General features: G+C 37.9%; 1 long non-coding RNA gene across 1 annotated transcript; it reads right to left on the bottom strand.

Moving 5' to 3' along the window:
- Positions 1–4,363: 4,363 nt before the first annotated feature.
- Positions 4,364–18,403, bottom strand: LOC117083185. Its single transcript, XR_004436987.1, has 3 exons — positions 18,355–18,403; positions 17,361–17,430; positions 4,364–4,515 (listed from the first exon to the last, which is right to left on the bottom strand). It is a non-coding gene; the product is annotated as an uncharacterized LOC117083185 (long non-coding RNA).
- Between the last annotated feature and the right edge of the window lie 284 nt (positions 18,404–18,687).

The following is an 18,687-nucleotide window of genomic DNA, read 5'->3' as shown; positions in this document are numbered from 1 at the left end:
GAGAGGCTCACAGCAATGTCATAGGGCCCCACAGTCTCTCAGATAAACTTATATTGAGGTTCTTCATGCCTTGTCCAAATCCTCAGGATTATTATGTGTCCTCATACTACAGCCTCAAGAATTGCTTGCAGAAGGAAGAAAGGTAAAAGAATGAACACATTCTTTGATTCATAAGATTACTGTCCCCATGGTACAACTGACCAATTGTATGTTTAATCATGAGTTGCTTTAAAGTCTAAAATGCATAAGTTGCCATCTAGAATAGCTTTTAGATTAAATTGGACAGAAGAGACATGATCGTCCATTAGTTATCATAACCTGATGAGTGAGAGTAGGAGATTTAAAAGAGGATATAAATGAATATCATTTTTCTTTTAAGACTTTCTCAATGTACTCCATTTTTATTTTCAAATCTTTAAATTTTGTGACTCTTCTAAGCACCCAAATGCTGTATCTTACTTTTTGTTTGTTTTAACGTCAGAAAACTCTTCACACTTATGAAGGGGTGGCACTAGGAAGTGTTTGAGAACAGCTGCACTTTATTCACAGTTTAAGAAAACTCAAGGTCAAGGGTGTACATCTTTCTGAATGGGAGAAAACAGATCTCTGAAAAATCCAGCTTCAGTTTATCTCAAAACCTATCTACCATGGTCCTATCTAGGTGAGCTGGCTACAGTGACAAACTGTAGAAGTTTGTGAATTGTAGAGTGTCAAAAACGAAAAGGAATAATAAATTTCTTTTAAGTTACAAAAAAAAAAAAAAAAGAGGAACTTGGTTCCCAGGTTTTTCAAATTCAAAGGCCTTATCAGAATTCATAAGACAATGTGAGTTCCTAGTAGGCAAGGCTCATGTTCCTGAAGGCCCAGGGGGTCTCAGCTTCTGAAGCTGCTGCCTACTCCTCTTGACAAGCTCTGTCTTTACTTTCACAGAAGAAAGGAAAGCACAAAAGGGAGACAGAGAATTATTCTTTAAATGTTCAGGAAAGTGAAGAGACATTTACTTTATCATTATGAAAATGTTCACCAGCTACAGGTAGTAAAATTTAACATTTGGCCAGTTAACTCCCAAAAAAGATGCCCCAAGGGTCAGGAAGGCAACTTTGGAAGAAATGGAGAGTTGGCAGGTTATGGAAATGACACTCAAACCTTGGCCATGCTTCCTGGCTCAAGTATGAGATAAATGTGGCCCCCACAGCAAAGAGGAGAATGTGAGGTAGTGCTGCATTTCATGTGGGTGATGGGCGGTCAGAAAATCCAGGGATCAAAATAGATTTTTAGGAAATATCCTTAATGATTAAAATAATCAAGTCAGGGCAATTCTACATTTAAGGCTATAAGGCTAATCTTTGGGAATTTGAGAAAATAGACTATTTCCACCAAATCATGTTAAATGAAAAATGTGGTCAAGTAGTATTTAGAATCATGGGGTTGGGCAATCAATTTCTTTTTCTTTTTTTTTTTTTTGAGACGGAGTCTCGCTCTGTCGCCCGGCTGGAGTGCAGTGGCCGGATCTCAGCTCACGGCAAGTTCCGCCTCCCGGGTTTATGCCATTCTCCTGCCTCAGCCTCCTGAGTAGCTGGGACTACAGGCGCCAGCCACCTTGCCCGGCTAGCTTTTTGTATTTTTTAGTAGAGATGGGATTTCACCGTGTTAGCCAGGATGGTCTCGAACTCCTGACCTCGTGATCCGCCCGTCTTGGCCTCTCAAAGTGCTGGGATTACAGGCTTGAGCCACCGCGCCCGGCCTGGGCAATCAATTTCTACAGACTAGCCCAGCATCTAGAATAGGCACAGGAGGAGGGACGTGGGCATGATAAAACCGGATAAAAGTGTTAGGATGATTTCAGATAATTATAAGACACGGTTCTTATTCATAAGGGGTTGTACACACAGTATAGCAGAGGAAAACAATTATGTCTATACTGAAAAATAATGGGCACCAGGAAGGGAGCTAACTTTAATTGACAACATGCCATGTGTTGGGCACTGCACTGAGCACTCAATGTACATGACCACATTTGAATTATCCTATGGGAGGATAAAATATTCCATTTTACTCTTAAATAAAATGCCACTCAGAGTTGTTTAGCAAACAAATATAATTTGCAGGATGCACTAAATATTATACCAACAGGTTATTGCAGAGCTTTTAAAGGAAAAGAAGAGATTGATTCCTGGAGAGTCATTATATATACACACACACACAAATATCTATTCATCTATAATATGAATTATTTGAAACATGATTCTGTGTGTCTACTTAGTCACAGAGATTTGCTTGGGCTTTACAACAGTTCTTCACTATTTTACAGCTCTGATGGAGGCTGTAGCATGGTGTTTATCATGCAAGTTAAACTTGAGGAGTTCAAATCCTAGCTCCACCACTCACTAGCTCTATGTCCCTGAACAAGTTATTTAACCTCCTTAAGTCTTGGTTTCCTCGAGCATAAATGAGTGTTAGTGGTATCTATCCCATAAGTTTGTGAAGATTAGCAATGTTAATATATTTAATCCTCAGCACAGTGACTAACACATACAAAATCAATAAAAGCTAGGTATTAATTCTGTCTATTTTCTCTTGTGCTCTGTCGCCAATATTTACAGCAGTATCCATTACAGAGAACACAATCAATAAATATTTGCTAATGAAAGTTAGGAATTTATTACTCTCTCCTGCAATTATTTTTTCTATAAAGATTTACCCACCCATTGTCCACTATGGCAGACATGTACTAAAGGCATGGAAGGGTTACCTGTTGTCTAAATTGACCTGCTTTATGTGAAGAGATGTTAGGCATTTATCTGGGGTGAAAAAATAAGGCTCAAACAACACTTGAAGAAAGGTGGCAGGCCTCAGTCCTGAATACATCCTGCACCAGCTTCCCGAGCAATGTGTTCCCTTTCAGAGAACTCAGATTCCATTAACTCAAGGTCACCTTCTCCCATTGTGCCTCTTGGATATCTTCCCTCCCCAGACATTGCAGGGATGACTAGAGCAAAAAAAAAAAAAAAGGAGAAGCAGAGCTGTAACTGCCCCCACTGAGTCAACAGAACCACGGTGTGAGCCTAGACATCTCAACATCATTATTTTACTCACTTAAAGGACACTCAACATTATTATTTAACTCACAGGAAAGTGAAGGAGAAGAACAGGAAAGGGAAAGGCCATGAGTATATGAACATGAAGTATACCCAGGCCCAGAGTCCATAATTCTAATTATACAGAGATAATTAGCTGTCTTCATTTGTTCTATTTAAAGGATTACATGCCATTGCAAAGAATTCTATTAAAATGCCCAAACTCTTTTTAATGGAGACAAAGCTAACATTCATTAAGAAACGTCCATGGGCTAGTGTTAGTTTTACATTCACTGTCACATTTAATCCTCACAAAATCCCTTGGAAGTGCTATCACTCGAGTTTACAAAGGAGGAGACTGAGGTTTAGATGCATGCAATAAGCAGCTGAATCACCCAGTTAGCAAATAATGTTGTTATACCAGGTCAACCTGGCTCCAGAGTTCATATATCATAATCATATAACATGTAAATATCCAGGAATTTTGTGGTACTAATTACTTTTTGAAATAAGCAAACCTCCAAAGGATTTGGCCGTCTTTCTTGGTATATGGAATTTTTATTTATGTTGATCTTTGTGGAGAAGGGGTGTTGATCTCTACTTAATCTCAATCAATCTACATTTTATGTATCAACAAATGCTTTCTTGAATGCCTTTTAGGTATCTGTCTAATCCGATTTGACTCATTAATTTTTCATTAAATGGATAAACAAAAAGCTTATTATAGATACTCCTTTCATTTAAAACAGCAGTTTGCTATTCACTAATCTGTTCTCTGCATATTAATTCATATATCATAAAACAAATCCCTAAGGAAAATTGGTTTTCTCTTGCCATTCTCTGGTTGAAAGCTTAGGGATACACATAATTTGTTAATAGCACAGCCAGTACCCAAGTTGCTGTGCTCTTCTACCTCAAGCCCAGTACTTTTTTCCCTGATCACAGCAATCTACTATGGGTGACATTGCACTGGAAACCCATGCAGCACATACCATCTTCTCCATCAGATACTTCCTGTCAGCAGATGAGCATAAGAATGGCTACTGGGTTGCTGGTTCAGTGCAACTAAATATTCATCATAAGTTTGCACATTAACAGCCACACACAATAATTAAACCCAAATTAATTTCCTCAGTTAATACATGCCACAGAATTAAGTTAAATCTCAACAGAAAACAGGACAGACTGGAACTACTAATCCTCCCAATGAGCAACAATAATTATTTTTGCCAAGTTATTTCATTTGCATATGTAATATTACATCACACATTTTTACATACCTAGTGATGATTCTCTCTGCTTTGCCAGATTGAGAATTTAAAAGTATTAATTCAGATACTCTGTCAGCAGAAATTTCCACAGACCTGGTTCAGGAACAAACTTAAAATTTGGAGCAGTCAGATTTATTAACATTGCTGCTGTACTTCACAATGGAATCCTGTAATTACAAATGTGCATGTGGAATTAACAAATATACACGCTATGAATAGCTAAAGACTAATTTCATAATATATGAAATGTGTCTACAAGTTGCATAAGAAATACTTCAAAAATTAATACATCTATTATTCCATATAATTATTTTGGGGATCAATGATGGTTTTCTCTGATTGGAAAATTATGTTTATAAAAATTCACTGATTTGTTTTTCAGCAAATTCTTACTAGGAATCTCTTCTGTCCCCAGAATTGTACCAAACCCTGAAAATACAACAATGCAAAAATAAACACAGCTTCTTTCCTCAAAGAGCTTGCTTTTAGTGGAGGACAGGCCGAGCTACAACTAGTAACTAACCAGTTAATTCCAAAAGTCTGGAATGCCTATTTTAGGGAACAAAAGGAGAGTTTGAAAAACTCATATGAACCTGCCACTTATTAGATTGTAAAAATTTAAACAAGTCATTCAGCCTCTCTAGACTTCAGTTTCATCATCTGTAAAAACTGATGTGAGAGTCAGAGGAAAGAATTATAACAATTATATTAGCTTTGCTCATTGTGTGACAAGAACTGTGCTGATATTTTGCATATATTTTCTCGGTTTTTTCTTATAGCAATCCTATAATGTAAAATCAATATTATTAGCATTGCCATTTTACAGGGTTAGAGAAGTTAGCAGTGTTCACACAGCTAATACATGGTAATGCCACATTTTTTATTTGGTAAAGAGGACTTTAGAGATATTTTTCTTAGTTATTATTTTTGCCAATTAAGAACAAAATTCAGAGTAGACAGTAGCATACTTCTCCCTCTATGTAATCTGCAAACAGGGCATTTATTGAAAAATTGAAGAGTAACCAGCTCTTTTCATTCCCAATTACCAGCTGACTTTTTATGTTTTAACTGATAACTCAGCCATAACAACAACAACAAAAACATAATGAAACTTTTAATAACAAACATATCATCTCTAGTGAGTGCAGTTCTGCAGTTTTCATTGAAGCATATGTTATTTCTAGGAGAAACATATGTGAACTCCAGCACAGAACTGTTTATTGGCAACTGATTAATATTTCCTTGGCTGTGAGTTTAGCGGGGAGTAGAGAGTATCTTATAAATAGAAACTAAAAGATTAACAACCTCTTACTATTCAATTACTGATTTTTCTTATGGCAATGAAAAAAAAAATCTGTGACTTTGGGCTAGGAATAATAACTAAAAGGTAAATAAAAGAATTATCTATCTTATGTCCTGCCAAATAATATATTTCAAGAAATGATTACATACTGAATTGAATAGACAAAAAATGGATACAGAAAGAGAACACTATAAAAAATATCCTGGAGTTAATTGAGGATTTCACTGGTTGTAGCACATTGCTATGATCTAGATCCTGTAAAATGTTTACATCCAATGTTCCTATGAATCCTTACACACAAACAGAAATGCGGCTACCACATAGAGTTGCTCTATTTGTAAACACAATGGATTCCAGATTTTATCTTATGAAATGAGAAGGAATTGACCTTCTGGTCTTCTGTATCACTTCCGCCTCCTCCGCAGATCCTCTTTTTCCCTATTGTGTTTATTTGGCTGCATTTCCATCATCCATGAACCAGTTCCCTTTCCCAGGGCCTCCTGGGTTTTGTATAGGAATCAATGTGGCTTCAGAGGAGTATACTTTTTTGCTGAAGTCAGGTATAAGCTAGGCAAAATGTGCTTCTCACCCCACTGGACAGCTGTGAATATGTGATCTAAACTGTTTCAATCACTGAGAATTACTTTCTTTTTTAATTCTATTTTTTGTTTGCTTTGTTTTGCTGGGAGTACATGTACAAAGGCATTCTCTTTTTTCTGCTGTGTGTAAAGAGAACACATGGCCACAGGAGATGCAGACAACCATCTAGGGACCCGGGGAGAGCTAGCCTTAAAAGGTAACCAAGACTAAACAAAAGAAAGAAATGGTAACCTCATTGTAATGCTAAATCAAGTCAAAATGGAAGCTAGAGGCACCAGTAAGCCAATAATTTCCCTTTATTGTTAAGCCAGTTTGAGTTGGCTTTTCTGTTACATGCATCTTGAACATTCTTCTTATACAAAAGCATACTAGAAAGGCCCATGAATCCATAAATCCTTTTGTACGTGTAATAATCTTCCTCTTCCATTTCTCAGACTCTTGGGGCCCATTTGATTTTCCTCCTCCCATCCAGTGGGTGAATTCAAGTATCTAAATCAGACAAGAACCTGTATTCTAGCCTTTGATCATTGACAGCAATAATCAAGACCATCACTGGTTTTGAAGTCAGATACGTCTGGTTTCCAATCTAGCCCTTTTTAGTTATTGGCTTGCATGACTTCCCTTGCCTCTGCCTCAGTTCTTCTTAGTAACTATATTCATATATTATGGTGGCCATAACAAAGTACCTGAAACTTAAACCACATAAACTGATTATATTTCATTTCTGTCGGCCAGAAGCCTGATATGGGTCTCACCACCCTAATATTGGCAGGGCTGCATTCCTTTCTGTAGTCCCTGAGTAGGATCCATTTCCTTTTCTAAAGGCCTCCCATATCCCATGGCTTTTGACCTCTTCTTCCATCTTCAAAAGCAGCAAGAGCAGGTTAAGTCCTCCCATCACATCATTCTGACTTCATCTTTTGCCTCTGTCTTTTAAGGATCCTTGTGATTACATCAGAATTGACTAGATAATGCAGGAAAATCTCCCTACCTTAAGATCAGCTGATTAGCAACTTTAGTCCCATATACAGCCTTGATTTCCCTTTGCCATGTCAGGTAACATATTTACAAATGTAAAGAGCTACGATGTAGACATCTTTTGGGGCCATATTCTGTGTACCGCAGTAAAATGTACTTCCTTGCAGGCATGTTGTAAAGATTAAATGGTATGAAGCAAGCAACGTGCTTTGCACACAGTAGGTGTGTTATAAATTACAACTATTATTAAGCCATGCCGCATCCATGAGAGATGAAGGGAGAAGTAAGATCTAGTCAGTTATTTAATCTTCCTAATACAGCCTGTGGATCATGGTCCCAAGACCCAGTAAGAAGTGTGTAAAGAGTCAGCACAACTTCTTCATTCCCTGTGTTTCCACATCTTCATTCCCTGTGTTTCCACATCACGTTATCCCCAAGCGGTCACTATACTTGCAGTTCCCTCTCTGTGACTCTTCCCAGTGCCAGGATTTCTTGCTGCGGGTCTCACCTGGGTCTATTCAAACCCTTGGTACACCGATTCCAGATCTTTTTTGGATCTTAACAAAGTAAACCTGAATTGATCTAATGCACTCTGATAAATTATGAAGTCAACTGGTTCAGAATGATGATAGCTAACACCCCTAGACACGCAAATTATTACCTTTTAACAAAAACCCCAGGGCCCTAAACTCATTGTTCCTTAACTGAGCTATTTGAATTTTACTTCTATGACATTTGCCACCTCATTACTATCATACTTCTGTTATTACTAAGGATTTTTAAAATCATTCCAGTTCAATGAAACTTATTTTCAAAAAAAATTTATATCACCACTTAAAATAAAAACTACCATAATTTTCTATAACTAGAAAGCAATAAAGAATGATAAGGGAATGAAGGCAATGCCACATCCAGATGACTATTGTTGCTTGCCAACATTCTCAGCTGAGAGGGATATTAGAGTGGTCAAGAAAACCCACGAACCCAGGTATCCCTCAACATGGCATTGGGTGGTATAGCCAGACAACAGAATATTAGATCAAACCCTACAAAGCAGAGAGAAGGTATACACTACAACCATATGCTATCATGTGGATGAACCTCACAAACATGAGGTTGGCTTATAAAAGACAGACACAAAAGAAAATAAGTTGTATGACTTCACCACACTTACATAAAGTTCAAATCCAGGGAAAACTAATCTGTGGTGGTAGAAGTCAGGTTCACATTCATGCTAGAGGTGGTGATGACCAGGCAGGGACACAAAGGGGACTTCATGGAGTTGGCAAGGGGCTATTTCTTAACCCAGCTCCTGATATGTGGACATGTTTATTTTATGATAATGCATCAAGCTGTACACTTAAGATCTGTGCACTTTAATGTATGTATGTTAGATTTCAAAGAAATGTTTGCTTTCAAAACATCTTCACAAACACACTTTAGGAACAAACTGAGTTGTTCTCCCAGTGGAATCTAAAAGATTCATCACCACAGTCTTCAAAACACTACTTCTAAGGAGTAAGTTCTAGTTTCCATTGCACAGTAGGATGACTATAGTTAACAATTATTTATTGTGTATTTCAAGAGAGCTAGAAAAGAAAATTTGGAACGTTCCCAACACAGAGAAAGGATAAATGATTGAGGTGGTGGATTACCCTGAATACTCTGATTTGATCATTACATATTGCATGCAGGTATCAAAACAGTCCATGTGTCCCATAAATATGTACAATTATTATGCATCAACACAAAATGGAAAAAGTTTAAAAAAAATAACATAAATAACACTATCTCAAGTCAGATAAATGATGAGAAGAGTATACACCACTGCCCAAGGCATGTATCTCTGCCTACAACCATTTCCCCTAAGCTGAGCTAGTGACCCTCCTCTATGCTTTCAGAGGACCATGGGGCTTACTAGAATCATAGAATCTGTCTCTGTATTCGGCATGATTATTTTCTAGCTCCCTTTCTCCAAACCAAGAGTCCCACGAGGGCAGGAACTAAACCTTTCACTGTAGGGCTTTATCCCCTAACAGGGTACTTGATATGTAAGGGGGTACTCTGTAAGGATCTGTGGAATGAACGAAAAAGGGTGTGATTCTGTTGCAAGACATAGACTGTGTAGAGTTGGCAGGAAAGAGAGAAAAAGGGTGTGTATCTCACTGAGGGGAGTGATTGCACATAAATCCTGACGCTAGCACATTTACAAGTTTGAGGAGAAAGGAGGACTGAAATACTAGTAATCAGCTAGGAACCCTTTGGAGGACAGATGCTATGCCTTTGCCTTTAAGGAGCCTTGAGTGGAACTGTACAGGGCCTGGTACTTTTTAATATTTGAAGGACTCAAGGTAGTGCTAGAGCTGTAATGTCAGTAATGAAAGCAAATGTGTGAGCTGCTTGGACCTATTAAAGATAAGTCATTTCAGGTGTATTCAGAATAAGTGCACATGGAAACATGGAACTATCTCATTTTTCTTATCCTTGCTGGGGATGAGTCAGAGAAAGAAGGATGTCTGAATTCCTCAGATAAAGTTCCAAGTGCCTTTCAGCTACCAGTTTGCAATATTTTGTACTACAGAAAAAATCAACATGCCAAATTTCGTCTGATCTGAATGCTATAAAAGCCCCCGTGTGCTTAGCAAGGTGCCTGATATCAAGTAGACACTCAACAGATGAAAGACTCTACTAGCTCCAACCCCTATCTTCTTGCCATTAAGAAATAAAGAAGACAAGAAAGTACAGAAGAAAGGAACAGATGGAGGAAGGCAGAGAAAGAGGGCAAAAGAAACAATGGAAGCACAGTACATTTCAAGTTAGTGGATTCAAACAAAATACTTTGCAGGTTTTGCAAAAAGGCAAATAAGAAAAGAAATTAAATCAACAAAGTGAACTGTAAATGTGTTCCATAATAAGAGATGATGTTATTAAATTAGAGCTAATGATACTAACACAGATTGAAGAGGAAAAACAAATGATGATGACACTTAATGACTTTATTGTCCTGTGCTATGCACATTTTTGCTCAAATGTTCGGATATCAGAAATGTTCTGAATATTATGAATCAAAGAAGGGAGTAGACTGTGGAGAGATGCGCTAGACTGGAAAGCCATCCCCAGTGAAGGAGGGGCGGTGTTCCTTCAAAACCCTATTCTTCAGATGTGGGAAAACATGAAATGAGAAACAAGGTTACTCATGCCATAAAACAAGCAAGAATGCCTCAGCATTTACATTTCATCAGTGAGTTTTCATAAAACCTGTGGTCCAGGCTATCAGAGATAATATCATCTGATATTATATAGTTCACAATTCTACATGTTCTTGCTTATTTATTCATTGTGGACAACCTACTGATAACCTTTGAAAGGAGATTTCTTACTGTTGTCCATGATTTTACACCGCAGTTCAGTATATAAGATAAATGCAACAGTCAAAGTGATTCAATAAATGTGCGGGATGATGTATGGTTACATTCCAGTGGTAGGCTGTATTACTATTCACCAAAAAAAAAAAAAATCCCTCTCTAGCTTGCTTCTCCCTGAGGGTGGATTATATACTCCCACTGCGCTGAACTCAAGATGTTTTATTTTGGTTAATCAAAAGAAAGGAGAAATGACAGATGCCTTTTCCGGGCAGAAGCACTCGTGCTGAGCTCTGGGTGCCATGTTTCTTTTCCCACTGGCACAGTAATCACAATGTTCCCCATAGGAGCTGCTCCATCATCCTAGGTCCTAGAGTAAACGCGATATGGAGCAGAGCCCCAGCTGACTCACAAGGAACATGCAATGCCCTTTGTTTTCATCTGCTACCGAGATTGTTAAGTATGGCAGAACGACTTAGCTTGCACCAAATGGTATCCAAATGAGGCAAACAAAAATCAGAGCCAAACGTATAAATGCATTCATTGGTCCAACAAATTGGTATTGAATACATTCTATGTGTTGTCTGTGTTTACTTCTAGGGTTAAAATTATGGACAAGTTTGTTATCTTCTAGACTAGAGTTGTAGAAACTCAAAAGTAAAGAACCAAAATGGATTGAAAAAATAAGAACTAGTGTTTGATAGATTAGTGGAGTGGCTACAGTTTACAATAATCTATTGTATATTTCAAAATAACTAAAAGAGAATAACACAAATGTTTCTAGCACAAAGAATAAACAAATATTAACAAGTGATGAATATCCTAGTTACACTGATTTGATGTTTACAAATTACATGAACCTATTAAATTATCACACATATACCAAAAACATTTACATCTATTATATATCAATGAAAAGTTTTAAAGAAAAAAATTTCAGAAAGAATCAACATGGGCTCAAGAATTCTGAAGGAAGATCATATAGAGGTTTGCATCACGAACAGGACATTATTAGATAGGCATGTTTGGAGAGGACATTCCTAATAGAAGAGATAGAAGCACATAAGCAGAGGTGTAACTAAAGGAGAGAACCTGTGTAGGGAATTAGTGGGCAGGAAATTGAGAAATAATCAGGGTTGAGCCAGAGGAAAGAAAATCTTTATTATTAAACAAAAGCTTCTGTAGGTATTAGGAAATGAAAAGGTTTTGAGCATGGTAAAAACCAGCATTCTTAGGTACTTTGAAAGAGGTGAGAGACAGAAAATACTGGATTGGGGTAAAAATCATGGGGATGGAGCCAAGTCGACTTTTTTTGTCTTAATATGATTTAAGCAGAATTTTTGGTGTCATCAATTTAAAGTTATAATGCCATCCCATTAAAATTATGTCAAGGTCAAAATTTTCAATCTCACATTTCATAACCAATAACAACGTGTACCCTATGAGATGTATATCAGCGCACTCTGCCTGCCATGAATACATGGTATATGTTCAGGAATAACAAAAACAAATGACCATATGGAAGCTTTAAAATATGCCAACTAATATCTACAGAAGACCTAGAAAACGACAGGATTTTTTTTTTAATTTAATCTTCTTAAAACGTAATGACTTATTTGCTCCCTTGAGTAAAAAATGCCCTATCTTAAAAAATTTATTGGTTGCTTTGAGTGGAAAGCAAATATCAGTTAAGATTGGGCTCAGAATGACAACTAAGACATGACACACTTACTTATTGAAAATTATTGGCCGGGCGCGGTGGCTCAAGCCTGTAATCCTAGCACTTTGGGAGGCCGAGATGGGTGGATCACGAGGTCAGGAGATCGAGACCCTCCTGGCTAACACGGTGAAACCCCGTCTCTACTAAAAATACAAAAAACTAGCCGGGCGCGGTGGTGGGCGCCTGTAGTCCCAGCTACTCGGAGGCTGAGGCGGGAGAATGGCGGGAACCCGGGAGGCGGAGCTTGCAGTGAGCCGAGATTGTGCCACTACACTCCAGCCTGGGCGACAGAGCGAGACTCCGTCTCAAAAAAAAAAAAAAAAGAAAATTATTATATTATTTTGTAGAGACAGGGTCTCACTATGTTGACCAGACTGGTTTCAAACTCCCAGCCTCATGTGATCCTCCCACCTTGACCTCCCAAAGTGCTGGGATTACAGGAGTGAGCCACTATGCCTGGCCTGGCACACTTGCTTTTACAATGATAGGTGGAGCAGACAATGCTAAATGTCCATTTCATTTTCCATTTTCTGGGCACAATGGAGCACTTCTCAGACTCCCTTGCAGTTAGGCCACTGTTGTGTGATTAAGGCAAGTGCATTGGGAGCAACCCAGTGATTTGCTTTTGTTTAATTCCAAACCCACAGAGAAATCTACTTTCCTGCCTAGGAGTTCCCTATACTTACTGTTCAAAAGCATTAATTTACAAAAACGTTCAAAGAAAGACTAGATTAGCAAAGGATACAGGCAGGTCAGGAGCACTTAATACTTCAAATGCAACCAGATAAAGAGAGATATTCAAGGCAAAACAGATGAAAGTATCTTTAGAGGAGCAATAATCACATACAAATCAAAATAGTTAGGTCATTTGAATTCTAAATGCATAAGCATATGGACTGATTCAAAACATTTATAACTTTATGTTTATGTAATAAAACAGAAGCAGCTTAGTTTTAAATGCATGTTTCTCTAAATTATGGTGTAATCTCTGTGGAAAAAATGTTTGAGGATTTCTGAACCCCATAATTACAACAAGTACTGTGAATTTGATATAATTATTGAATTGCAAGAGCATTATATGGTCCACCTCTTGTCTTCAGAACAGCCCTAGCTCATAGGCATATATTACTGGCATTCCCAGTTTGCCCAAAAGGAAATAGAATCTTAGAGATAAGGTAAATTATGAAGTTTCATGCAAGTGGGAAGACATAGTGAGGGAATCCTAGCCCAGGTCATCTGACTCTAGAGAATACACTCTACACCAAGCTTGCCCAACCCATGGTCCGTGGGTCACATGTGGCCCAGCACGGCTTTCAATGAAGCCCAAAACAAATTTGTAAACTTTCTTAAAACATCATGAGATTTTTTATTTTAGGAACTCATCAGCTATCGTTAGTGTTAGTATATTTTGTGTGTGGTCTAAAGCAATTCTTTTTCTTCCAGTGTGGCCCAGGAAAGTCAAAATATTGGATGCCCCTGATCTAAAGTCTGTACAACTACCCTGACTTTCAAGGTCAGCTAATCTTGAAAAGCCATTTTATTTAAACAGATGAGCCATTAGCTCTCAAATTAGTTCCTTCAGCATAAGCTAAATAAGTGTCCAGAATATAATTTAGCCAGCAATTATGGCATCTAACATCTCAAATGAAGTCCCTGCATATTTAAATGCTTCCAAATCACTACTTTGTTACAAAAGGGGGACTGAAACATGTTGGCAAAGTGTTCTGATGGCCCAAAACCAGGTGAACAACCAAGAAAAAGCCCTGAAGGCAGTTAATTTTAGATAGGTCTGAAAGGGGGGTAGGGGTGCACAACCAAGAAAAGGAAATTTGCAGTATCTTGAGGACCTACAATTCCCAAGATCCCTATTGAGGACCAAGGAGGAAAACATAGGGACCAAAACTCAGTTGCATATCAAGAATCTTCAGGAAGTTGTAACCATGATTTAAATAAATCCTTGCAAATGCTAAGTGGTTCATGCATTTCCCTGAGCTCATTTTCTCTTGCAAGGTTCACAGTGTTACCCTCAAATTTGTGGTAGCCCAGGTCCCAGTTCTCATTTCATGAAAAGATAGGAAAAAGAGTGTGTTTGGAATTATCTGGACCTACCAAACTCTCGTAGAAAACTCAGGCCCAGCCTGCTGATGATGAAGATGTGGCTGTTTAATACGGTGCTAAATCCAGTCCTGAAAGAGATAGGTATTTGGAAGTGCTTCAACAACACTCCCACTAGGATGGCATGTACTGTGCCTTTTTTGCCCGTTTCAGTATAAGTTCTGTGATAAACTTTCTGTAAAATCTTTTTCAAAGAGTACAGTCAGTGACAACATCTTCATTAGAATTTTACCATGATGTGAGGCATAAAATGTGGAGCATAAATTATGGCTGGCTTTCCAGAAATACAAGGTCATTTTTTTTCTGGATAAAAGGATGTAAATGCCCAATAAATACTTTTGATGAATCCCATAGGCTTGAATGAGTATTTATACTATAATAAACTTTCTTCTAATTTTATTCACTCTCCAAGAAAAAAAAAATTTCTTTAACAGATTCAGGCTTTATAAGAGCATTGGTACAAGATCTCATCTCTTTATTAATATTCTGTTTTAAAATTGAAGATAAAGATAGTACTGGCACCATTGGCTACACCCACCCAGCAGCAGGCTACATTCTTTGAAAACTTGCAATGGATAATCCATGAAGGAACATAGCAATATTGAAAATGCATAGTTTTTCTTCAGCTAATTGGAATAGGTTGCCATAATCATTTTCAGATTTAAGAAGAATTTGTAGTCAGTGAAAAACTGGTATCTGTGAAATATGTGAAAACCTTGAGTGACATCCATGACACCATGGGGTGGAAAGAATCAATATGTGTCTATACCTGGCACCAGACAAGGCTGTCCCAGTCTTCAGGTCACGATTCACAGTGTGTCCAAAAATCACAATTCATTCAGAAATCTGCTCCAAGTATCTTTTGGATGAACAATTTATGAAATTCATCAATGCTTTAATATCATTTAGCAAATCAGAACAAATTAAGTTAATTCTGTAGTAAAATTTCCCTCATTAACTCATACTCAGATAAGTTTTTTTGAGTGAAAGATAAAAGAGTACATTGCAACCTTATATGTAAATGTCAAAAAGTATACGTATCATACTAGACAAAATGCTTAAGAGTTACCAGAGGGAGGAGCCAAGTGATCAAAGAAAAGACACATGGAGTTTGGAGTCTAAAAGATACAAGTCTTTGTTATTGCTGCCTCAAAGACCCTGGACAAGTTCATGCCCAGTCTTGGTCTTAGCAACATCCATAAAACTAGACATTTGAACTAGGGTTGACAAACAATGCCCATGGACCAAATCCAAACCACCATCTATTTTTGTAAATAAAGTTTTATTGAAAGGCAATCACGCACATTCATTTTCACATCACCTATGGTTGCTTTCCAGCTATAATGGTGGAATTCAATAGTTGTCAGAGAGACAGAATTGGACTGCAAAGTCTAAAGTATTTACTATACAGACCTTGAAAGAAGAAAGACTGTGGGCTAGGCATGGGGGGCTCATGCCTATAATCCCAGCGCTTTGGGAGGCCAAGGTAGGAGGATCAATCACTTGGAGCCAGGAGTTTGAGACCAATCTAGACAACAAAGTGACATCCCAGATCTGCAGATTTTTTTTTTAAAAATTAAGTTTAATTAAAACAATTTTTAATTAAAGAGAAGAAAGATTGTGAACCGCGAGTTAGACTATGAGATCTGCGGGATTTCATGCAGATTCCTATGTGCCTATTCTGTGTCATGCCATTCAAAAGTTATTCCAAATGTCCCTCTTGCTTAAAGTTGATACAGTTAAAAAACAAACACACACACAAACAAAAAAGCAATAGAACAGTAGGACTGTAATGTTGGGTAACAGAATTCTTTAAAGTCTATGAAACCTCCTTTCAAAACTCAGTTCTGCCATTGTCCTTGACATCCCATTCCTCTCTTCTATAAAATGGGATAACAACTATATAATATATCATGGATGTTGCAGAGCTTAAATGAAAAAAAGTACATCAAATATTAAGCATACTGTATGACAAGGAGTAAGTGTTAATTAAATAGTAGCTTCCATTAGTACTACCACTGAGATAGCCTTTGGTATTACAGCAAGGGAAACAGTGCAACGACTCACTCATTTATGCCTTCCTCTATATACTAGCTTTTCAGTGAGAAAAAGGAAGGAAGAGCCTTTCATAGAGAAAAGCATCAAGTATATTGCCTGTGTCTGATCCACACGGCTCCCTTTTCTTAGTCTGCTGTGTAATCATAGCCAAGGAAATATCTGGTCATCTTTAAAAATGAAACATTCTATGCATTTTTCTGCCACAGTGACACTTAGATTTGAGTAAAAAGTTGGTGGATCTAGAAACAGTCTAAGACTTCTTGAGGGTCCAGAGAAAAGCTGCCAGGAAAAACCATGTGAGTGAAGATATTCACCGAAATCAGTAATCCCTAGATCACACTAATGCAACCTTACAGGTAATAATGTAAAACCTGCTGGCTAAGGCGCTCAAAGTTATCATGCCCAGAGCAGTCATAATTTGGTTCCAAGCATCAGGCTTCTATTTTATTTTGTGGTGCTATATATATCATCTATGAAAACTACTGCTGAGACTTCCAGGTCCCTGACTTCTGAATGTGTAAATCATGTCAAACTATCATTTCTATCCCCACCCTAGTAAAAATGAAAATAAATAATAAATAAATAAATAAATATCTGCTAGGCATCATTTTTGAGGTAGTGATTTTCACTACAAATGAGTTCAAGCAATGTTTTCCAAAGTAGCAAGGATGAAAGATAAGTTTGCTTCTTTTTTTTTTGTAGTCCGTTGTGTTCTGAGCCTTTAAAAACATAAATTACCAGTGAAAAATGAAATGAGAAGGAAACAAAATACAAGATAAGCCCAAGTCCAGATTTTTTATTTATTAAATTCAGGAGACACAAAATTGACTGTCAAATTGCTCTAAAATTTTCTGAGTTCTATATTTCTGTACTTACCTCTTTGCAAAGCAGTGTAATGTCAAAGGTTCTTGCCTTAGCCACACCAAAGGATTGGTGTGGCGGCAGCCTGCGGCAAGAGAGAGAGACACGGATTGGACAGAGAGAAAAAAAGCTGTAGGCTTTATTGAGCAGAGTGACAGTACAAAGTTTCCACAGCCTGGAAGGGGTCCCGAGCGGGTAGCCAGTGTTAGATTTTTTAATCACCTTTTAAACTCTTCAAGGTGGGAAATAACTGTGGTGGGAAGATGTTACCATCTTCAAACAAAGACAATTAACATGTCTCAGATCTTGAGGAAAACCGGAATTGCAACTTAAGTTTTATCTACTTTATGACCTTGCAACCACATGGCAAAGGAGACAGGATCTCACAGGATTTTACAAATTGTGTTTACAAGGAATTGGAATTGGGAGCATAGATAAGGTCTGCTGTTCACAGAAAAACAGGCTTTTAACATTTCTTTTAGTTTCCGGAGACAGGGAAGGGAGAGGGGAAGAGAGAACACAGGGAAGCTTAGAGCAAAATTTTCACTGTTTATAGCTTTCTTGGGGAAGAAAACACAGGTACAAATTCTGATGTTAGGAATATTTTCAGCATGTATCTTCAATATTATTCATCCAGGACCAAAGTAAGTCCTGATGCAGGAAATGAGTGAGTTTCACAGCTTTCCGAGCCCCTACTTGACACAGGAAGCTCAACTGGCACCTCCTCTCACCAGTAACCAACAGTTGGTAGTCCTGTACTTGCTGGCATTCTGCCTTTTACATAGAGGGTGGGCAGATCTGGAATGCTGGGCTGTGATGGTAACTTGGGATGTCCACAAAAAGCCCAGGATGGAAGAATGGCCTCTGCCAATCTAGCCACAGAGGCCACATGAAGCAACATGTGGAATCAGGGAGCGGGGCTGCCAAAGCAAGGGAAAGGTGGTTGTTTCTGGTTTACACTATCCATTATATGGTCTAGATTCTGTGCAATGAGCATGTAATTACTCACCTGCATTAGAGTGTTGAACAAAATTTTGCAGAAGGCCTCTGACTTGGACTGGGCTCCTGCACTAAGCCTAATAGAACAAACCAATATGGCATTTACTACAATAGCTGAGCGTTATTAATTGCAGGAAGCTCTGTAACCAATTTACCAATTAAGTGATAACCAATTAAGTCATCCCTACACTGCACTTGCGTTTCCTACAAGTGAACGGAATTTTTTGCATTTTCACTAGGGATCACCTTATTGGTGGGATTTCCCTGAACCTGCTCATATTCAGAGGTCTGTCTCATTCGTGAATCAGTTTTGCTTTGCTTTGCTTTGCTTTGTTTTATTTTT

This window comes from Trachypithecus francoisi, unplaced genomic scaffold, assembly GCF_009764315.1.
Source record: "Trachypithecus francoisi isolate TF-2019V2 unplaced genomic scaffold, Tfra_2.0 Lachesis_group0, whole genome shotgun sequence".
NCBI lineage: Eukaryota > Metazoa > Chordata > Mammalia > Primates > Cercopithecidae > Trachypithecus > Trachypithecus francoisi.
This window is presented reverse-complemented; position numbering and strand designations above follow the sequence as displayed.